This window comes from Phacochoerus africanus, chromosome 12, assembly GCF_016906955.1.
Source record: "Phacochoerus africanus isolate WHEZ1 chromosome 12, ROS_Pafr_v1, whole genome shotgun sequence".
Taxonomy (NCBI): Eukaryota; Metazoa; Chordata; class Mammalia; order Artiodactyla; family Suidae; genus Phacochoerus; species Phacochoerus africanus.
In genome coordinates, this window is record NC_062555.1 from 46990727 (window position 1) to 47006923 (window position 16197).

Here is a 16197-nt window from a genome sequence, read left to right on the forward strand (position 1 = left end):
TATCTGGTGATGTTAGCATCATGATAAAGATGAAAGCATTTCAAAATCAAAACTACAGTGAGGTACCACCTTACACCAGTTAGAAATGCCCATAATAAAAAGTGACATGATGCCAGAGATAAAAAATGCCAGAGAGAAGGGAACCCTCCTACATTGTTGGTGGGAATGTAAACTGGTGCAACCATCATGGGGAACAGAATAGGGGTTCTTAAAAAAGTAAAAATAGAACTGCCATATGATCTCACAATCTCATCCCTGGGCACCTATCTGGAAGATGATAATTTGAAAAGATACATGCACCCAATGGTCACAGTAGCACCATTCACAATAGCTAAGACTTAGAAACAACCTAAATGTCCACTGACAGAAGAATGGATAAAGAAGATGTAGTACATATATTCAATGAAATATTACTCAGCCATAAAAAAAGAATGAACACAGATGGTTCTACAGATTATCATACTAAATGAAGTCAGAAAGAGAAAGACAAATGCCATAGGCTATCACTTATATGTGCAGTCTAAAATATGACACAAACGAACCTATCTACAAAACAGAAACAGACTGACAGACATAGAAAACAGACTTGTGGTGGCTGAGTGGGAGGAGGGTGAAGGAGGGAAAGACTGAGAGCTTGGCATTAGCAGATGCAAACTAGTACACATAGGATGGAAAACAACAAGGTCTTACCATATAGCACAGGGGACTACAGTTAATATCTTGTGATAAATCATAATGGAACAGAATATGGAAAAGAATGGATGCATATGTATGACAGATCATTTTGTTGTACAGCAGAAATTAGCACCACATTGTAAATCAACGATACTTCAATGAAACACATTTTAAAAAAAGACGAAAGCGTTTCAAAAGAGAATTGCACCATCTGGTAACAAATGACATTCAGCAGTAAAACAAATACCATCATGCACAGAGGCTGTCACTCATGCATCCATGATATACACACTGTGAAAGTGGTCAGTATTTTGGTGACAGTGTTCCTGTCAGTTTGGATTTAAGTCATTACTTGGATATGATCATTTCCACACTCTTGTCTACATTCAGTGACAAAATCACCTTCAAACTACACAGGTTGACAGAAAACTGATATCCTTAGAAGATCATTTATGATTCCTCATGTTCTTTTTCAGCTGCTGAGCACCAAAGAGTTCTGGATGCATTGCCACAGACCAATCTGTGTACTTTCAACAAACTCTGCTTCTACCTTCTGCCTCCCTTCTGGAATTTTAACCCCCGCCACAGCCACGTCAGGATAGCTTGTTCCTGTCTCAGCTCTTTCCCATCCCTCCTTCTTCCTTTCTCTACAGTTTCTGCATTGAATCTCATCGTTAGCTTTACGATGACTGTTCAATTAAAAAATAATCCCCATGTGGCTCAGCGGGTTAAGAACCTGACACAGTGTCCTTGAGGATACGGATTCCATCCCTGGCCTCACTTATCTGGTGTTGCTACAAGCTGCGGTGTACATCACAGATGTGGCTCGGATCTGGCCTTGCTGTGCTTGTGGCACAGGTCCGCAGCTGCAGCTCCAATTGAACTCCCTAGCTTAGGGACTTCCATATGCCTAAAATAACCCCCCAAAACCAAAAGCTAAAAACAAAAAACAAAACCAGAAACAGACTTATAGAGAATAGACTTGTGGTTGCCGAGGGAGGGGTGCTTCACAAATGATTCTTGGGATTTTTTTTTTTCTCTTCTCAAATAGTTCAAACTTTCACCTTTCCCCTGGCGCACACCAGTCACAGGTTTTACCTTTGCAGCATCACCTAAATTTTTAAAAACTTCTCCGCCACTGATAGCGTTTGTTTTTAAGATAACGCTTAGGTTATCTTAAAATGATTCTCTCCAACAAGGAAAAAAAGGGAAATAAAAATAAACAAGCCTGACTCTTACCCTATAACCCCAACTCCCCTCCTTAGAGGCAATAACTCTTAGCACCTTTGTGGCAGACCTTTCAGAAACAGTCTGTGTCTACAAGCCAACATGTGTAGAAATAGTCTCCATTACCTTTTCTCCACTCCCCAAGCTAGAGCAGGTTTTACAGGCTACGCCTTTTTTTTTTTTTTTTTTTGCTTCATATATTTTCAGGAGCTTTCCTTATCAGTGCTTGTGGACTTTCTTCATTCTTTGTAAAGGCTGTATAGTATTTCACTGCCTGGAACTGGCCACCTGCCGATTGAGAACAAAATTGTTCTCAGCATCTTGCTCTTCCCAACAAAGCTGCAGTGTGCATTCTTACACATGTTAGTGTCCTAGCATATGCAAGTCCATCTGAAGGGTGAAGACACTGTGAGAAATTTCTGGGTCAATGTTAAATTTTTTATGGATACTGCCTCACTGTCGTTCAATGAGGAGGCTGTACTGACTTATCTGACAATGTACGAAAGTGCTTCAAAATTGCTAATTGCAAAATGTACCACAGGAATTTTTCAACTAACTCTCCAAAAGCTTCCAAGATTCTAGCATGCTGAGATATTTTTCTCCATCTGGCTGAAGAAACAAAGAATGCTCGTTGTTAAAATATACAAACTCTGACAATCAAATGAAAGCAAGTTTCACCTTAAGGATTTAGAAATGTGATTTTTTTTTTTTTTTAAATGGGAAGTTCCTGATAGACTAGAAACGGGGAAAAATAGTTGTAAGACAGTGCTGCTGGCTGGCATCAGCCAAAGGAAGAGCGTTTGAGGATCAGGGAGCCTGGCCCATTAGCTGGTGTCAGCATGTTCTTGCTGACATCCTAACTGAAGAAGACAAACCATAAAAAGTCATAGGAGGAAAAAAAAATGCTACATAATTGGAAAACTGACCTTTTATTATTTATTTATTTTTGTCTTTTTAGGGCCACACCTGCAGCATATGGAGGTTCCCAGGCTAGGGGTCTAATTGGAGCTGTGGTCACTGGCCTACACCACAGTCACAGCAACACAGGATCTGAGCAGCGTCTGTGACCTACACCACAGCTCATGGCAACGCCAGATCCTTAACCCACTGATCGAGGCCAGGGATCGAATCCATATGCCCATGGATATTAGTCAGGTTCATTACCACTGGGCCACAACAGGAACTCCCCAAAAAACTGGCCTTTAAAGACGATTTTCTCTTCAAGAGATTGAAGGATGTACCGGTGTAGTTTGAGAGCTGATTTTATAATGTAAAACAGTGCTCCCTCTGTTGAACGTGAAATGGGGTCTTGACTGAGGTTTTACCAGCTGAGGATTGGGTGAACCCAATTAACCCAATTTTCACTTGTCCGTACTAAGTGGTTTGTTTTAGATGTATGCTGCTCCCTAAATCCTTTAGGGTATGGCAGGGAAAAACCATAAACAGGCTCTAAAGGTCATGACATTAATTTTCCTGTCATTCTCATGCTTTAAATAGACATCAAAAAACTAAAAAATCTTGTCCTCTGGGAAGGAAGGCAAATCTGAAACTAATTATGGTCGTTACTATTATAATACTATTAAACACTGTGACCCTAACTAAATTTATTGTGGTGCCTCTTGTTAATGAATACAACTTCTCAAATATTACTGCATCTTCTTATTGAGCAAAGTGATTCACCAGAGGACAACTAGAAGAAAGTAACCACTCAAAACCCTGAATTTTCACTCATCTAAAGCTTACCTAAAAAGTTTCATAAGTACATATGGAATCATTTTGCAGAAAATTCTCTGTCTGTTACAAAACTGTATTTAAGGAGTAAAATATTCTCATGGGTAGCTGACTAAGCCAAGAGTCTTGTCTGTCCTGGGCAGTTTTCACCTGTTTTCTGCTGTCCAATACTTTGTCAGCTTAAGGCTTGTTCAGAATGATTCCTATTTATTTATACCTAAAAGAAAATAAAGGGGGATGGATGGCTTACTAGCCTCTTTTTTCTGCTGAAGTTTCCAAGACTCAAACTGCTTTCTTTAGGTGTTTGGAGGACAAGATGGTCCAGAGGCAACATCTAAGCTTAAGGGTTTCCTGGTGGTTGCCTGACCAATGCCTGGGAACCAGCTGGGAGAGGAAGCCACCGACCTGGTACTTAGGATGATGTGTCTGCTGTGTGACCGGAAATCAGAGTGGGATCCAGAGACTCCATCAGGCTCATTTTTTTTTTTCTTTTCTTGTTATGGCTGCACCTGCAGCATATGGAAGTTGCTGGGCCAGGAGTCGAATTGGAGCTGCAGCTGCCATCCTACACCACAGCCACGGCAACAGCTCACAGATCTGAGCTGCATCTGTGACCTATGCCACAGCTTGTGGCAACACTGCTGAGCGAGGCCAGGGATTGAACCTGCATCCTCATGGACACTGTGCTGAATTCCTAGCCCCCTGAGCCACAATGGGAACTCCACTGGGCTCATTTTAATCCTGCAAAGGCTCGGCAGAGGGCGGGGGGGCTGAGAATGGTGAAGGATGAGTTTGAGTGGGTGGGAAGGAAACTCAGGCAAGGAGAAAGGCTAGCACCGGCTGCGTGGGACTAATGAGCAGGGGAAAGACGAGTAAGTGGCGATCACATAGGAAAGAGAAAGCAAGTGGGAGGCAAAAAGGAACAATGGCAACATTATTTTGAAAGGAGAAGTGGCATGCGATAAAAAAAAATCATTTAAACTTCAGTTTCTTTAAATATCTCAGAAGATGGAGAAAACCGCTTAAGTACCAGCTCATCTCTGCAGTTGGGAAGACCCCTCCCTAGGCGACTGTGTGCTTTGGCGGTGCTCTCAGGGGTCAATAACTACGGACTGGTTGTTAAATGGTCTTGTTGCTGATCAACTGCAATAGTTTATTAAATTTTAAGGTGAGCTAAATGAAGTTAAATATTTTAAGAGCATCTTTTACTTCTTTAAATGTGAAAGTTAGACCTAGACCAAAATTCTCCAAACAGCTCTTTTTAGAGGTGTTAACTGACTAGGAGGCATTCCCGCATAGGGAAGATGAGAAAAGCAAGGATGCAGAAGCAAAGAGAGGATGCTTCTGGCAAGTCTTTTGACAATGGTTCATCGCACACACCGGGATTCCAATGAAAAGGATAGGATCAGCAGTGATTCCTGTACTTGACCATGTCGTTTCCCAAATAGATTTCTTTTCTTGCTTTTTTTTTTGGCCTCATCTGTAGCTTATGGAAGTTCCTTGGGCCAGGGATCAAACCCTCGCCACAGCAGAAACTCAAGCTGCTGCAGTAACGCCGCCAGACCCCTAACCTGCTATGTCACAGGAGAACTCCTCAAATTGATTTCTTTAGACTTTACAGATCCACACCTCAAACTGCCTTTTGTGTTCCAATTGTATATGTTTTCACATTAGCTGATGGAGCAATTTTTTTTAACTTACTCATCATGGTGCTGCTGGAAGCCAAAAGCTTGCTTTGAAGTGGGGTTCATTTTGTCTATGGAACAGTTTTATGATTATTGAAATATTTAATTACATTTTGCTCTTATTATTTTAGAAAAATTAGTGGAACTCAAAAGATTATAAGTAAATGTGGAGCTCCCATGGTGGCTCAGTAGAAATGAACCTGACTAGTATCCATGAGGTTGCGGGTTTGATCCCTGGCCTCACTCAGTGGGTTAAAGGATCCAGTATTGCCGCAAGCTGTGGTGTAGGTCGAAGACATGGCTTGGATCTGGCCTTGCTGTGGCCGTAGGGTAGGCTGGCAGCTGTAGCTCCAATTCAACCCCTAGCCTGCGAACTTACAAATGCCGTATCTGCAGCCCTAAGGTAAAAAAAAAATTACAAGTGAATGTTATGAATGTGACACCAAAAGCACAGGTAACAAAGTAAAAATAGACAAATAGTATCATATCAAAATTAAAAGTTTCCAGAGTTCCCTTTGTGGTACAGCGGAAATGGATCCGACTAGGAACCATGAGATTGTGGGTTCGATCCCTGGCCTTGCCCAGTGGGTTAAGGATCAGGCGTTGCTGTGAGCTGTGGCGTAGGTTGCAGACAAGGCTCTGATCTGGTGTTGCTGTGGCTGTGGCGTAAGCAGCTCCAATTAGACCCCTAGCTGCGGGTGTGGCCCTCAAAAAGACAAAAAAAATAAATAAATAAAAAGTTTCTGGAGCTCCCGCTGTGGAACAATGGGATCTGCAGCTTGGGAGTTCTGGGACTCTCGGGTTCAATCCCTGGTCTGGCATAGTGGGTAGAGGATCCAGTGTTGTTGCAGCTTCGACTTAGTTCACAGCTTGGCTCGGATCTGATCCCTGGCCTGGGAGCTCCATATGCCGCGGGGCAGTCAAAAAAAAATTATTTTTTAAGTTTCGGTGCATCAAAGAAAACAGTTAACAGAGTGAAAGAGCAGCCTACGGCATGGGAGAAAATATCTGAAAAATCATTTATCTGATAAGGGGTTAATATCCAGAATATACAAAGAACTCCTACAACTCAACAACAAACCAAATAAGTTGACTGAAAAATGGATTAAAGACTTGAATAGACATTTGTCCAAAGGAGATATACACACATGGCCAAAAAGCATATGAAAAGATGTTCAATATTACTTATCATGAGAGAAATGCAAATCAAAACCATGATTAGATATCACCTAAGATCCATTAGGATGGCTACTATCAACAAAATGGAAAATTTCAAGTGTCAGCAAAGATGTGGAGAAGCTGGAACCTTTGTGCACTGTGGGTGGGAATGAAAAATGGTACAATTTCTACAGAAAACAGTATGGTGGTTGCTCAAAAAATGAAAACTAGAATTACCGTATGATTGAGCAATTCCACTTATGGTATATATCCCAAAGAAATGAAAGCAGTATCTCAAAAGAGATCCATGCACACCCATGTTCATAGGAGCATTATTCAAAACAGCTAAAAAGAAACCCAAATTCGCTATCAATGGATGAACGGACAAACGGTGGTATACACATACAATGGAATATTGTTCAGCTTTCAAAAGGAAGGAAATTCTAATACCTGCTACAACATGGATGTACCCTGGGGACATCATGTTGAGTGAAATAAGCCAGACCAAAAAAGACAAATACTCCATGATTCTACTTATATGATGCATCTAGAGCAGTCAAATTAATAGAAATAGAAAGTATAATGGTGGTGGCCAGGGGGGAAGAGGCGGGGAAATGAAGATTTGTCTTTTAATGGGTATAGGGTTTTCATCAGCCTTACAAGATGAAAAAGTTCTTGAGATTGGTTGCAAACTGCAAACTATATGAATACATTAACACTACTGAAGTATACAATTAAAAAGGGCTAAAATGAGGGCATTCCCTGGTGATCTAGTGGTTAGGATTTGGCGCTTTTAGTGCTGTGGCCCGAGTTCAATCCCTGGTCTGGGAACTGAGATCCCACATTAAACAGCCGCATGCCCCAACCAAAAAAAAAAAAAAGTTGCATGGGTAAGTTTTTCTTTTTCTTTTTTTTTTTTTTTGCTCTTTAGGGCTGCACCTGTGGCATATGGAGGTTTCCAGGCTAGGGGTTGAATTGGCGCTATAGCCGCTGGTCTACACCACAGCCACAGCAACGCCGGATCCTTAACCCACTGAGTGAGGCCAGGGATCAAACCCGCAACCCCATAGTTCCTAGTCGGAATTCGTTTCCGCTGCACTACAATGGGAACTCTGCATTAGTAAGTCTGATGTATGTTTTTAAAAATAATTTTTTTTTAAAGTGTGATTCTCCTAGTGATAAGAAGCATAAGTATTGTGAACAAAATTTAGGCCAAAATGGGAACTGTTCAGAACAGATTGAGTGGGCAAAACTTTAACCTTTCTTGTAAGCACAACGGACTTTAGCCAGGCATTTCCATGTTCAATTGTGGAGAAAAATGATAAAATTAAAGAATATTTATAAAATATATAATATTTACACTGGACATGTATCTAGTAAAGATATATGAGGCATTAAGGAATTGTACAATGTTTTACTAGTTCTCTGGTTATAGACTATCTTCTCAAACAGCATGATACACCTAACTTTAGGGCACTTTTTTGAGGAACGTATTTTATACAGAAGTAAATACTGTCTCTAAACAGGAAGTACCAGCCCACTCCTCAGGCCATAAGCTTGTCAACGGAGCCACTGTGAAAACGGAATCTGGTTTAGTTCTTTTCATTTTCCCCAAACATGTATCACCCCATGTTCTCTGGTGAGTTTACGAGAGAGGCAAGGGTTTCTTGGCAATCTTCGTCTGTAGGGCTACTTTAGTAGTAGCAGCTGACAAAAGACCAGGGTTACAAGGCAAGTGTTTCAATAAACATCTTCTCAGTGCCAGGCTGGCTCAGGCAGGGGTCCCCTCCCCCTTCAATCCACTGCCACCCCAGCCCCCTCCCCAGGCTCTGGCCCTATCAAAATTAGTTGAGGGAGTCAAGTTAACCCACGTGGTTCCAGACTAAGATACAGGTAGGCATCTCAAAGATGAAGCCAAAAAATCCCTCAATGAGCTTTGAGACTAAAGCAGCAAGGCTGCTGATGCCTGGGCTACCTAAGACCTGGGCTGTATTCACAACGTTGACAGTGAGACAGCAGATGTGGTTGGGGCAGGTACTCATGGGTGTGGCAGCCTCCTGGGGTTGCTGCTGGGAACATTCAGTTACATTTCAAGGATCTAAAATACTGGCAAAGATTATACTTCTACAGATTATATCCTCTTAGCAATCACCCAGCAGGAAATCCAGACCTGAAATACAACGAATGGAAATCTTTTTTCCTTTTGGTAGGCAATCTGAAACACGAACGTTGCAGAACCAGTTGGTTGCTGCGGTTTACTCACTACAGGTCCTGACCCTGCAGGGGGTTAATTTTAGTCTCACCAAGTCAAGGCATATAAAAATAAAAGAAGGGCTTTAAAACATAAGGGGTTGCTAAGGTGACTGCCTCTGGAAAAAGAACATTTGGGAGGAAGATTGACCTCCGCTGTGCATTCCTTTGTAAACCTTTTGAATATTTTATCTTGTGGTTGTACTACTGAAAAGGACATTATCAGTGATAACAATGACAAGAAGGAAGTAGACCTGGGGAGACAGGAGGTCCTCAGTAAACACTGGCAGGGAAGGCTGTCCAGGAGAGAATCTTGAGTGAAGAAGCAAATCGTGGCACCCTGAGTATACACCAATGCCATTTGTCTTTTTTTTAAAAAAAGTTGTATGCCCAAGAGAATCATCCAATTGTCAACAGTGGTTCCCTTTGGGACTTGGGTTGGTGAAAATTCCTTTTTCTCCTTTGTACTCGTTTTGTGTGTTTATATATATGCCAACATACACATAAACACAGTGCTTATATATATATATATACATATATAAATACTTAACTACCTATTTTTATATTACAAACAGTAAAAACTGTTCCAAAAGAGAGGGGAAAAAAACCTAGATGGAATCTACTTTCAAAACACTTTTCTGTTCAAGAAGGTAAACAGCTTTTTTGATTTCCAAGTGGTAATTAACAAACTAAAAGGTAGTCTTTTTTCCACTTTGTATTTTCATCATTCCAAATTCACCATGCTCATTACACTTAATAAATAATTTTCTGTCAAAATCAAATGCATGAGTTTTGCCATTTAATCATCTCATATCTATCAACGGATAGCAACTAGTCAATTGTACCTAAATTAGTAAGAGGGCCATTCGATGTAATTTCTTAAAATTCTTACTTCAATACTTTTGCTAAACTCAAAATAATTTAAACTGAATAACAGACATTTAATTGGGAACAGATTTTCAAAATCAGTACAAAACTTAAAAAAAAAAAAATCCAAAGAAACAATATTCTTGACTTCCCCTGATCAGGTTAGGCCCTCCTAGTTTATGTTTCCAATGCCTAGTTTAATTCTTCTTTCTCAACACTAGTTACATTAATTTAATGTCTTTGTCCTAACAGACTCAAAATTCTCCATGGGCAAAATTCCCCACCTCTGTCTTGTTCCCATTAGCCCTGGGGCATTGGAGGCAAGAAGTCTTTCAAAAGTATTTGATGAAAGACGCAAATCTAAACAAAAGGAGCTGCAAGATTTGCAGAGACTCAAGAGCAAAATAGTTCCTAAATAAAGACTGCATCACCAACCAACCAAGAAAGACCCGCATCATAGTTAAAAATAGCATAAGGAGGGAGAAAAACATTATTTGCCTAAATGATCCGTGTGACAAAATCTAAGCATGTGTTCTTTAGGCTCAGTTGCCAAAAGCCTCCAGAGTTTTGGCCATCTTAGAAATATGAGTCTCTGAGTCACAAAGCCTAAGCCTTGAAAACAACGAACAAGTAACTTCTGAAATGGGATTATAACGCTATACTCTTAAGGTATGTTATCACTGTAAAATTTATCTTATTAGCAGAATGTTCCAGAATTCTTTTTATTTCAGGAATCTTTTCAAAAGAATTAAAGGATAGCAAATATCCCTAAACACACACACACAATTGAACTTTTTAACTGAATTAAGGGATGACAAATATCCTTAAACACACACACACACACACACACACACACATAACTGAACTTTTGTTTTGACAATTCTTGAGAGGAATTCAAATCTTAATACCCTTTACTAAGTATGTTTTTTGGCATGTCTACAGTTAGGTAATTTTCTACGGTTGAATTAAGTCTACTTGTATGTCAGTTTCAACAGAATTTTAACCAAGGTGGAAAATCGTACTTTTTAAATCACAACAAAACAAAAGTGTTCTGGCCACAAGGATAATCAAAGTCATATGCTTTCTTATGCAAGCTTACATCTTTTGTCAAAGTGGGATAGTTCATAAGTAGCACATGGAAGCTTCCAGACTAGGGCTTGAATCACAGCTGCAGCTGCCGGCCTATACCACAGCCACAGCAACACAGGATCTGAGCCGAATCTGAGAACTATACCATAACTCACAGCAATGCCAGATCCCCGACTCAGTAAGCGAGGCCAGGGATCGAACCTGCATCCTCACAGATACTTGTTGGATTCGTTTCTGCTGCACCACAATGGGAACTCCACAAAATATTATCTTCTTTTTATTTTTCCCCAATAATTTAAAAATGTAAAAACATTCTTAGCTTGCAAGCTATACAAAAAACAGGCTCAATTTCTCCTGTGAGCCACAGTTTGCTAACTCCTGACCTAAACCAACTTAGGAAACCTGGTTTACACCACCTACTGGCCATGTGACCTACTCCAGCAAAAAGTCCAAACAACCAACAAAATCAACAAAAATAATAATCATAACTGAGTAACATCTTGATTTTTAGGTAGCAGTTAGCTATTTTATTGGTATAACAACAGCAGCAACATTTAATTTGAGCTTAGTATCTTCCAAACAATGTTCTAGGCATTTTAAATGTGTCCTAATGTATTTAAATCTCACCAGTCTTGGGATTTTATGACCACCCTTTCTTGTGTAAAAAATTAGGCACAGAGAGGTTAAGTAACTGATCCAAGCTCACAGAGCTAGTAAAGGGTAGAGCCGAGGTCTGAAGATAAGCACTGATTTTGCTCTTAAACACAACTGACTCTAAGCTCCAAAATGTTTTTCCTTTTTTTTTTTTTTTTTTTTTTTTGCTGCATCTGCAGCATTTAGAAGCCCCCAGGCCAGGGATCAAACTCACACCATAGCAGTGACCCAAGCCACAGCAGTGACAATGCCAGGTCCTTAACCACCAGGCCACCAGGAAACTCTGTCTCTCTTCTTAAAGTTCTTATCTCAAAGGACAATTCTCAGAAATTAAAATGTGCAATAGAATAAGCACGTAAGGAAAACAATGTAATATAGTTAATCCTTCTCCGTAAAGAGCTAATCCTTAGATTGAGCCTATATTGACAGGAAGAAAAGCAGAAACTTGATTCAAACGGATGCAAGCAAGCTTCAGTGTTCTCATGGCAAAATCAGGAACGCTGATCTGACTTCCTTCAGTGTGGGTTGGCCTATGAGAACAAACATTAGTGAAAATGCCCCAGGAGAGGGCTTCAAAAGGCAGGTCACTACGATTTCTCTAGATGACTCTTCTTATCCTCCTAATTTGCCTCATGCTTTGCTGTACGCTGATGACATTTATAGATTTACAGTATTTGTCCACTGCTGGTACATGAGCAATGAATGCTAATAAGCAGAGACACCTTTCTTGCAACAGTTACAGTAAAACTTCACTTAAATCACAACCTATGGCATGACCTGTTTTCTTCATCAGGTCTTCACCCATCTGTTGGCCTGTTTGCCCACATTCCAAATCCTCTTTAAAGGTCATTTGAAAAAAAAAAATTAGGGTACAGGTTAAAATTTATTTCTGTGTAGTCTTAAATTATCGAAATGGCTTTTAGAAATTATAAGAAGACTCTATCACTCCATGTAACTGCACAATAAAAACATATCTGAAGAACTTGACATTTTAAGACCCTGGCTAGTCAAGGAAATAAGAATTCCTAAAACCAAATTCATTCCACTTATTCCTCACTGGAAGGTGGGTACTTGCCAGAAAATTATTTAAGAGTCTATTTTCAATACTTACATCACAATGATGAAATTGAAACTACAGAGGATCTCTACAGCATGCGGGCTCATCAGCAAGGCCAAGTACATTATAAGACCCTGAAGATGCAGACTAGGACAAAAGAGACTCCAAGAGCAAAATTCATCTGGCAAATATTTAAAAAAGTGTCTAGTTTTCTCAGAAAAATTTTAAACTTTCCTCAAACAGTGCTATCAGTAAATTGCATGGTTTTATATAATATGTGACTGCCTGGGTAAGAAAGAGCTATTTCTCAAAAAAAAAAAAAATCCATTTCTGTTACTTGAAGTTGTTCATACAAAATGCATACTGAAGGAAAATCTTTGGCTAGAAATGGCCTCCCAGCCCCTCACTTTCAAAAGCCCAGCATCCTGCCTTACTGCCCCCTCCCTTTCCATATCTAGGTGTTCACCAGATGGTGTCAATTTTATCTCTTAAAACACCCCCCAGATACATCTATTTGTTCTCAAATTCATGGCCAATTACCTGGCACACGGTGCTCTGTCATTCCCTGGCAGGACCACTGAATACTAGCTTCTGCTGCTCCTCATTACAACATAAGTTAGAGCGTGCTGTCTCAGGACCAACACCATTAGGAGCCTGAGCACATCCATGAAGTTTGGCACTGCCTGGCCTTGGCCAGCTCCTCTGTTTCATCCTGTACTCCTCACCCTCTCTCTCTGCAGCCCAGGGCACACTGGCCTTCCTTCAGTTTCTGGAACACACAATGGCTCTGCCATCAACCATCTTTTACTTGCTGGTCACCTCCCTGTGATGCTTTTCTTCTCGATAATCTGAATTCATCCTTCAGATGTGAAGGCAGTTTCACTTCCTCAGGGGAACTGTCTGACCTGGTCTGGTTCAATAATCCATGTGGACCAAGTTCCCACGGTGGCTCAGCAGGTTAAGAACCCGACATTAGTGTCTGTGAGGATGTGGGTTCACTCCCCTGGCCTCGCCCAGTGGGTTAGGGATCTGGCATTGCTGCAAACTATGATATAGGTCACAGCTGCAGCTTTGATTCAACCCTTAGCTCAGGAACTTCCATATATAGGTGTGGCTATAGAAAGACCATCATCATCATCATCATCGTCATCGTCATCGTCGTCGTCATCATCATCATCATCTCTGTGAACTGGCATCTCTCTCCCTTGGAACACTCAACACACCTGTAACTACCTGGATAATGTCAAGTGCACCCAACAGACTCGAGAAGGCAGAGTCTGCATCCCTTCGTGTTCACATGGTACCCAAAGCATCTGGCACAGTAGCAGGACACCTGGGAGGGGCTCAGCCCATATCTATTTATATTTGCAATATGATTCACATACCATAAAACTAACCCTTTTAAAATGTACAATTCAGTGGGTTTTAATATATTCAAAAAGTTGTATAATGCTCAGCACCATCTAAGTCCAAACTATCCCATCGGTCTAAAAGGAAACCTCATACTCGTTAGCAGCTGCCACACTGCCCATCCCTGGAAATCACTGATCTATTTTCTCTCTATATAGATTTTCTTATTCTGGAAATTTCATATAAATAAAATCACATGTGGCCTTTTTAAATATAGGCATTTGAAGCTATACATTCCCCTCAACACTGCTGTCTTTTGCTGCATCCTATAAATTTCAGTACTTTGTATTTTAAGTTACCTTACATCAAAGTATTTTTTTAATTTCCCTGTGATTTCTTCTTTGACCCACTGGCTATTTAGGAGTGTATTGTTTAATTTCCGTATATTTGTGAATTTTCCAAATTTCCTTCTGCTGCTTATTTCTAATTGTAGTCTATTGTGGTCCGAGCATATATTTTGCATGATTTCAATACATTTTTCACTTCTTGAGGCTTGTTTTATGGCCTAGCAGATAGTCTATCCTGAAGACTGGTCCATATGCATTAGAAAGGATGTGTACTCTGCCCTTGTTGAGTGGAGTGCCCTAGACATATTCCTCAGGTCTAGGTGGTTTACCTTTCTAAGTATTCGCCATTCCATTTAATATCACCCTAACAGTAAGAGGTATGCACAGTGATCTCTGATTTAGATCTGCTCCTAAACACATCTGTTCTGAAGAACTCTAAGGAAAGCAAAGTAGGAAATCAATATAGCTGTTCTATCTTTCCTGACTAATTTCATATCTACCTCATGGACGTGGTGTAAATAAATGACTGCAAAGCATCCTGCAAATAAAAAAAAAAATTTGTACAAGTGCATGGTGAAATGTGAAAATGTTACTTCAGAAAAATAATACTGAAGTTTAGTTTGCCAAAGCACTTTATGACAAATCATATTTTGCATTATCTAGCAAAAATACATTTCACAATTAACAAACTTCATTTATGATATATACTCTGGAAATAGTATCCGCTGCAGACTTTTTAAAAGTGGGCCTTAGGAGGCAAATTTGGAAATGTGGTACCTACATCAATGTGAAAAATTTTTTTTCTAATAAAATCTTTATATTATCCTTATGTGAGGTTTGTGGTAATTTTCCCTCAAAATGTGTAGAAGATAAAATTTGTTGACTTTTACCAACATACTCAGAAAAGACAATCGGATTTTCAAACTTAAGAGAAAAACACAAAATAATACTATCTGCATAACATGAGGGTCACATTTACATTTATTGAAAAAGAGACACAATATTTAGATGTTAAGAAAAATCCATAAGATATTTACCTTATTCTAGTCTATAATATAAAAGCTTACCACTTCAGTAAAGTACTAAGATTTCTCGATGTATATGTATGTGGATAAGACCTAAGCAATGACTCCTAAATTATATGAAGTTACAAATCCAAAGATATACTTAACTTTTGGTTCTGATTACTATATAATCAACACTCAGTATCTGACACATAATATCTATGAGCTGCTACTAAATAATTGCCATCTTTACCTGGGCAATAGGAAAATTAGACTCCAAAAATACATCAAACGTTTCTAACTGAACAAAATGCAGAGATCTGGGTTCTGGGCTGAGATTTTATGTTTTCAAAAAACAGAACTCAAAGTCTAAACCGAGAGTTCCTGTCATGGCTCAGCAGTAACGAAACCGACTAGTATCCATGAGGATGTGGGTCTTATCCCTGGCCTTGTTCAGTGGGTTGAGGATCCAGCATTGCCATGAGCTGTAGTGTAAGTCACAGACACAGCTTGGATCTGGCATTGCTGTGGCTGTGGTGTAGACCAGCAGCTCCAATTCAACCCCTAGCGTGGGAACTTCATGTGCCACAGGTGTGGCCCTATAAAGACCAAAACAAAACAAAAACAAAAAAATCTAAACATCTGAAATGATAAATCTCAGAAAATAGCTTTTTGACTCTAATTTCCTCTTCTTTTTGGCTGTGCCCAAGGCATGCAGGAGTTCCAGGGCCAGGGACTGATGACCACAATAGCAACTTGAGCCAGAGCCATGACAATGTCAATGCTTAATCCACTCAGCTACCAGGGAACCCCCTAATTTGCTTTTCCTAGTCCTCATCCTCCTCACTCTTTTTCATTTTCACCCTGAATAACAACACTTATATCCTGTGTTCTCTTATTAAAAATAATACAAGCAGTTTACTTCTTAATATGGCACAGTGAATCATCTTCAAACTTGTAAGAGGTGGTGGTAATCATAGAAGGGTGCTTTCCATCCTAAGTTACTGTCACTACTGTGCAGTCTAACTGTGTGTGAAAAGTTTGGTATAGTAAAAGCATTTTAGAAGGAACTGTGGCTTACTCAGTTAAGGTCTCCACCAAGA

General features: G+C 39.9%; 1 protein-coding gene and 1 pseudogene across 8 annotated transcripts in view; one reads left to right on the plus strand and one right to left on the minus strand.

Annotated features, from left to right (window-relative positions):
* The window catches only part of LOC125112473 (protein MEMO1-like), a 30131-nt pseudogene extending 16509 nt beyond the window's left edge, over positions 1 to 13622 (plus strand).
* ZNF438 (zinc finger protein 438) overlaps positions 1 to 16197 on the minus strand; it is a 199517-nt gene that overhangs the window by 49043 nt on the left and 134277 nt on the right. The window lies entirely within an intron of this gene.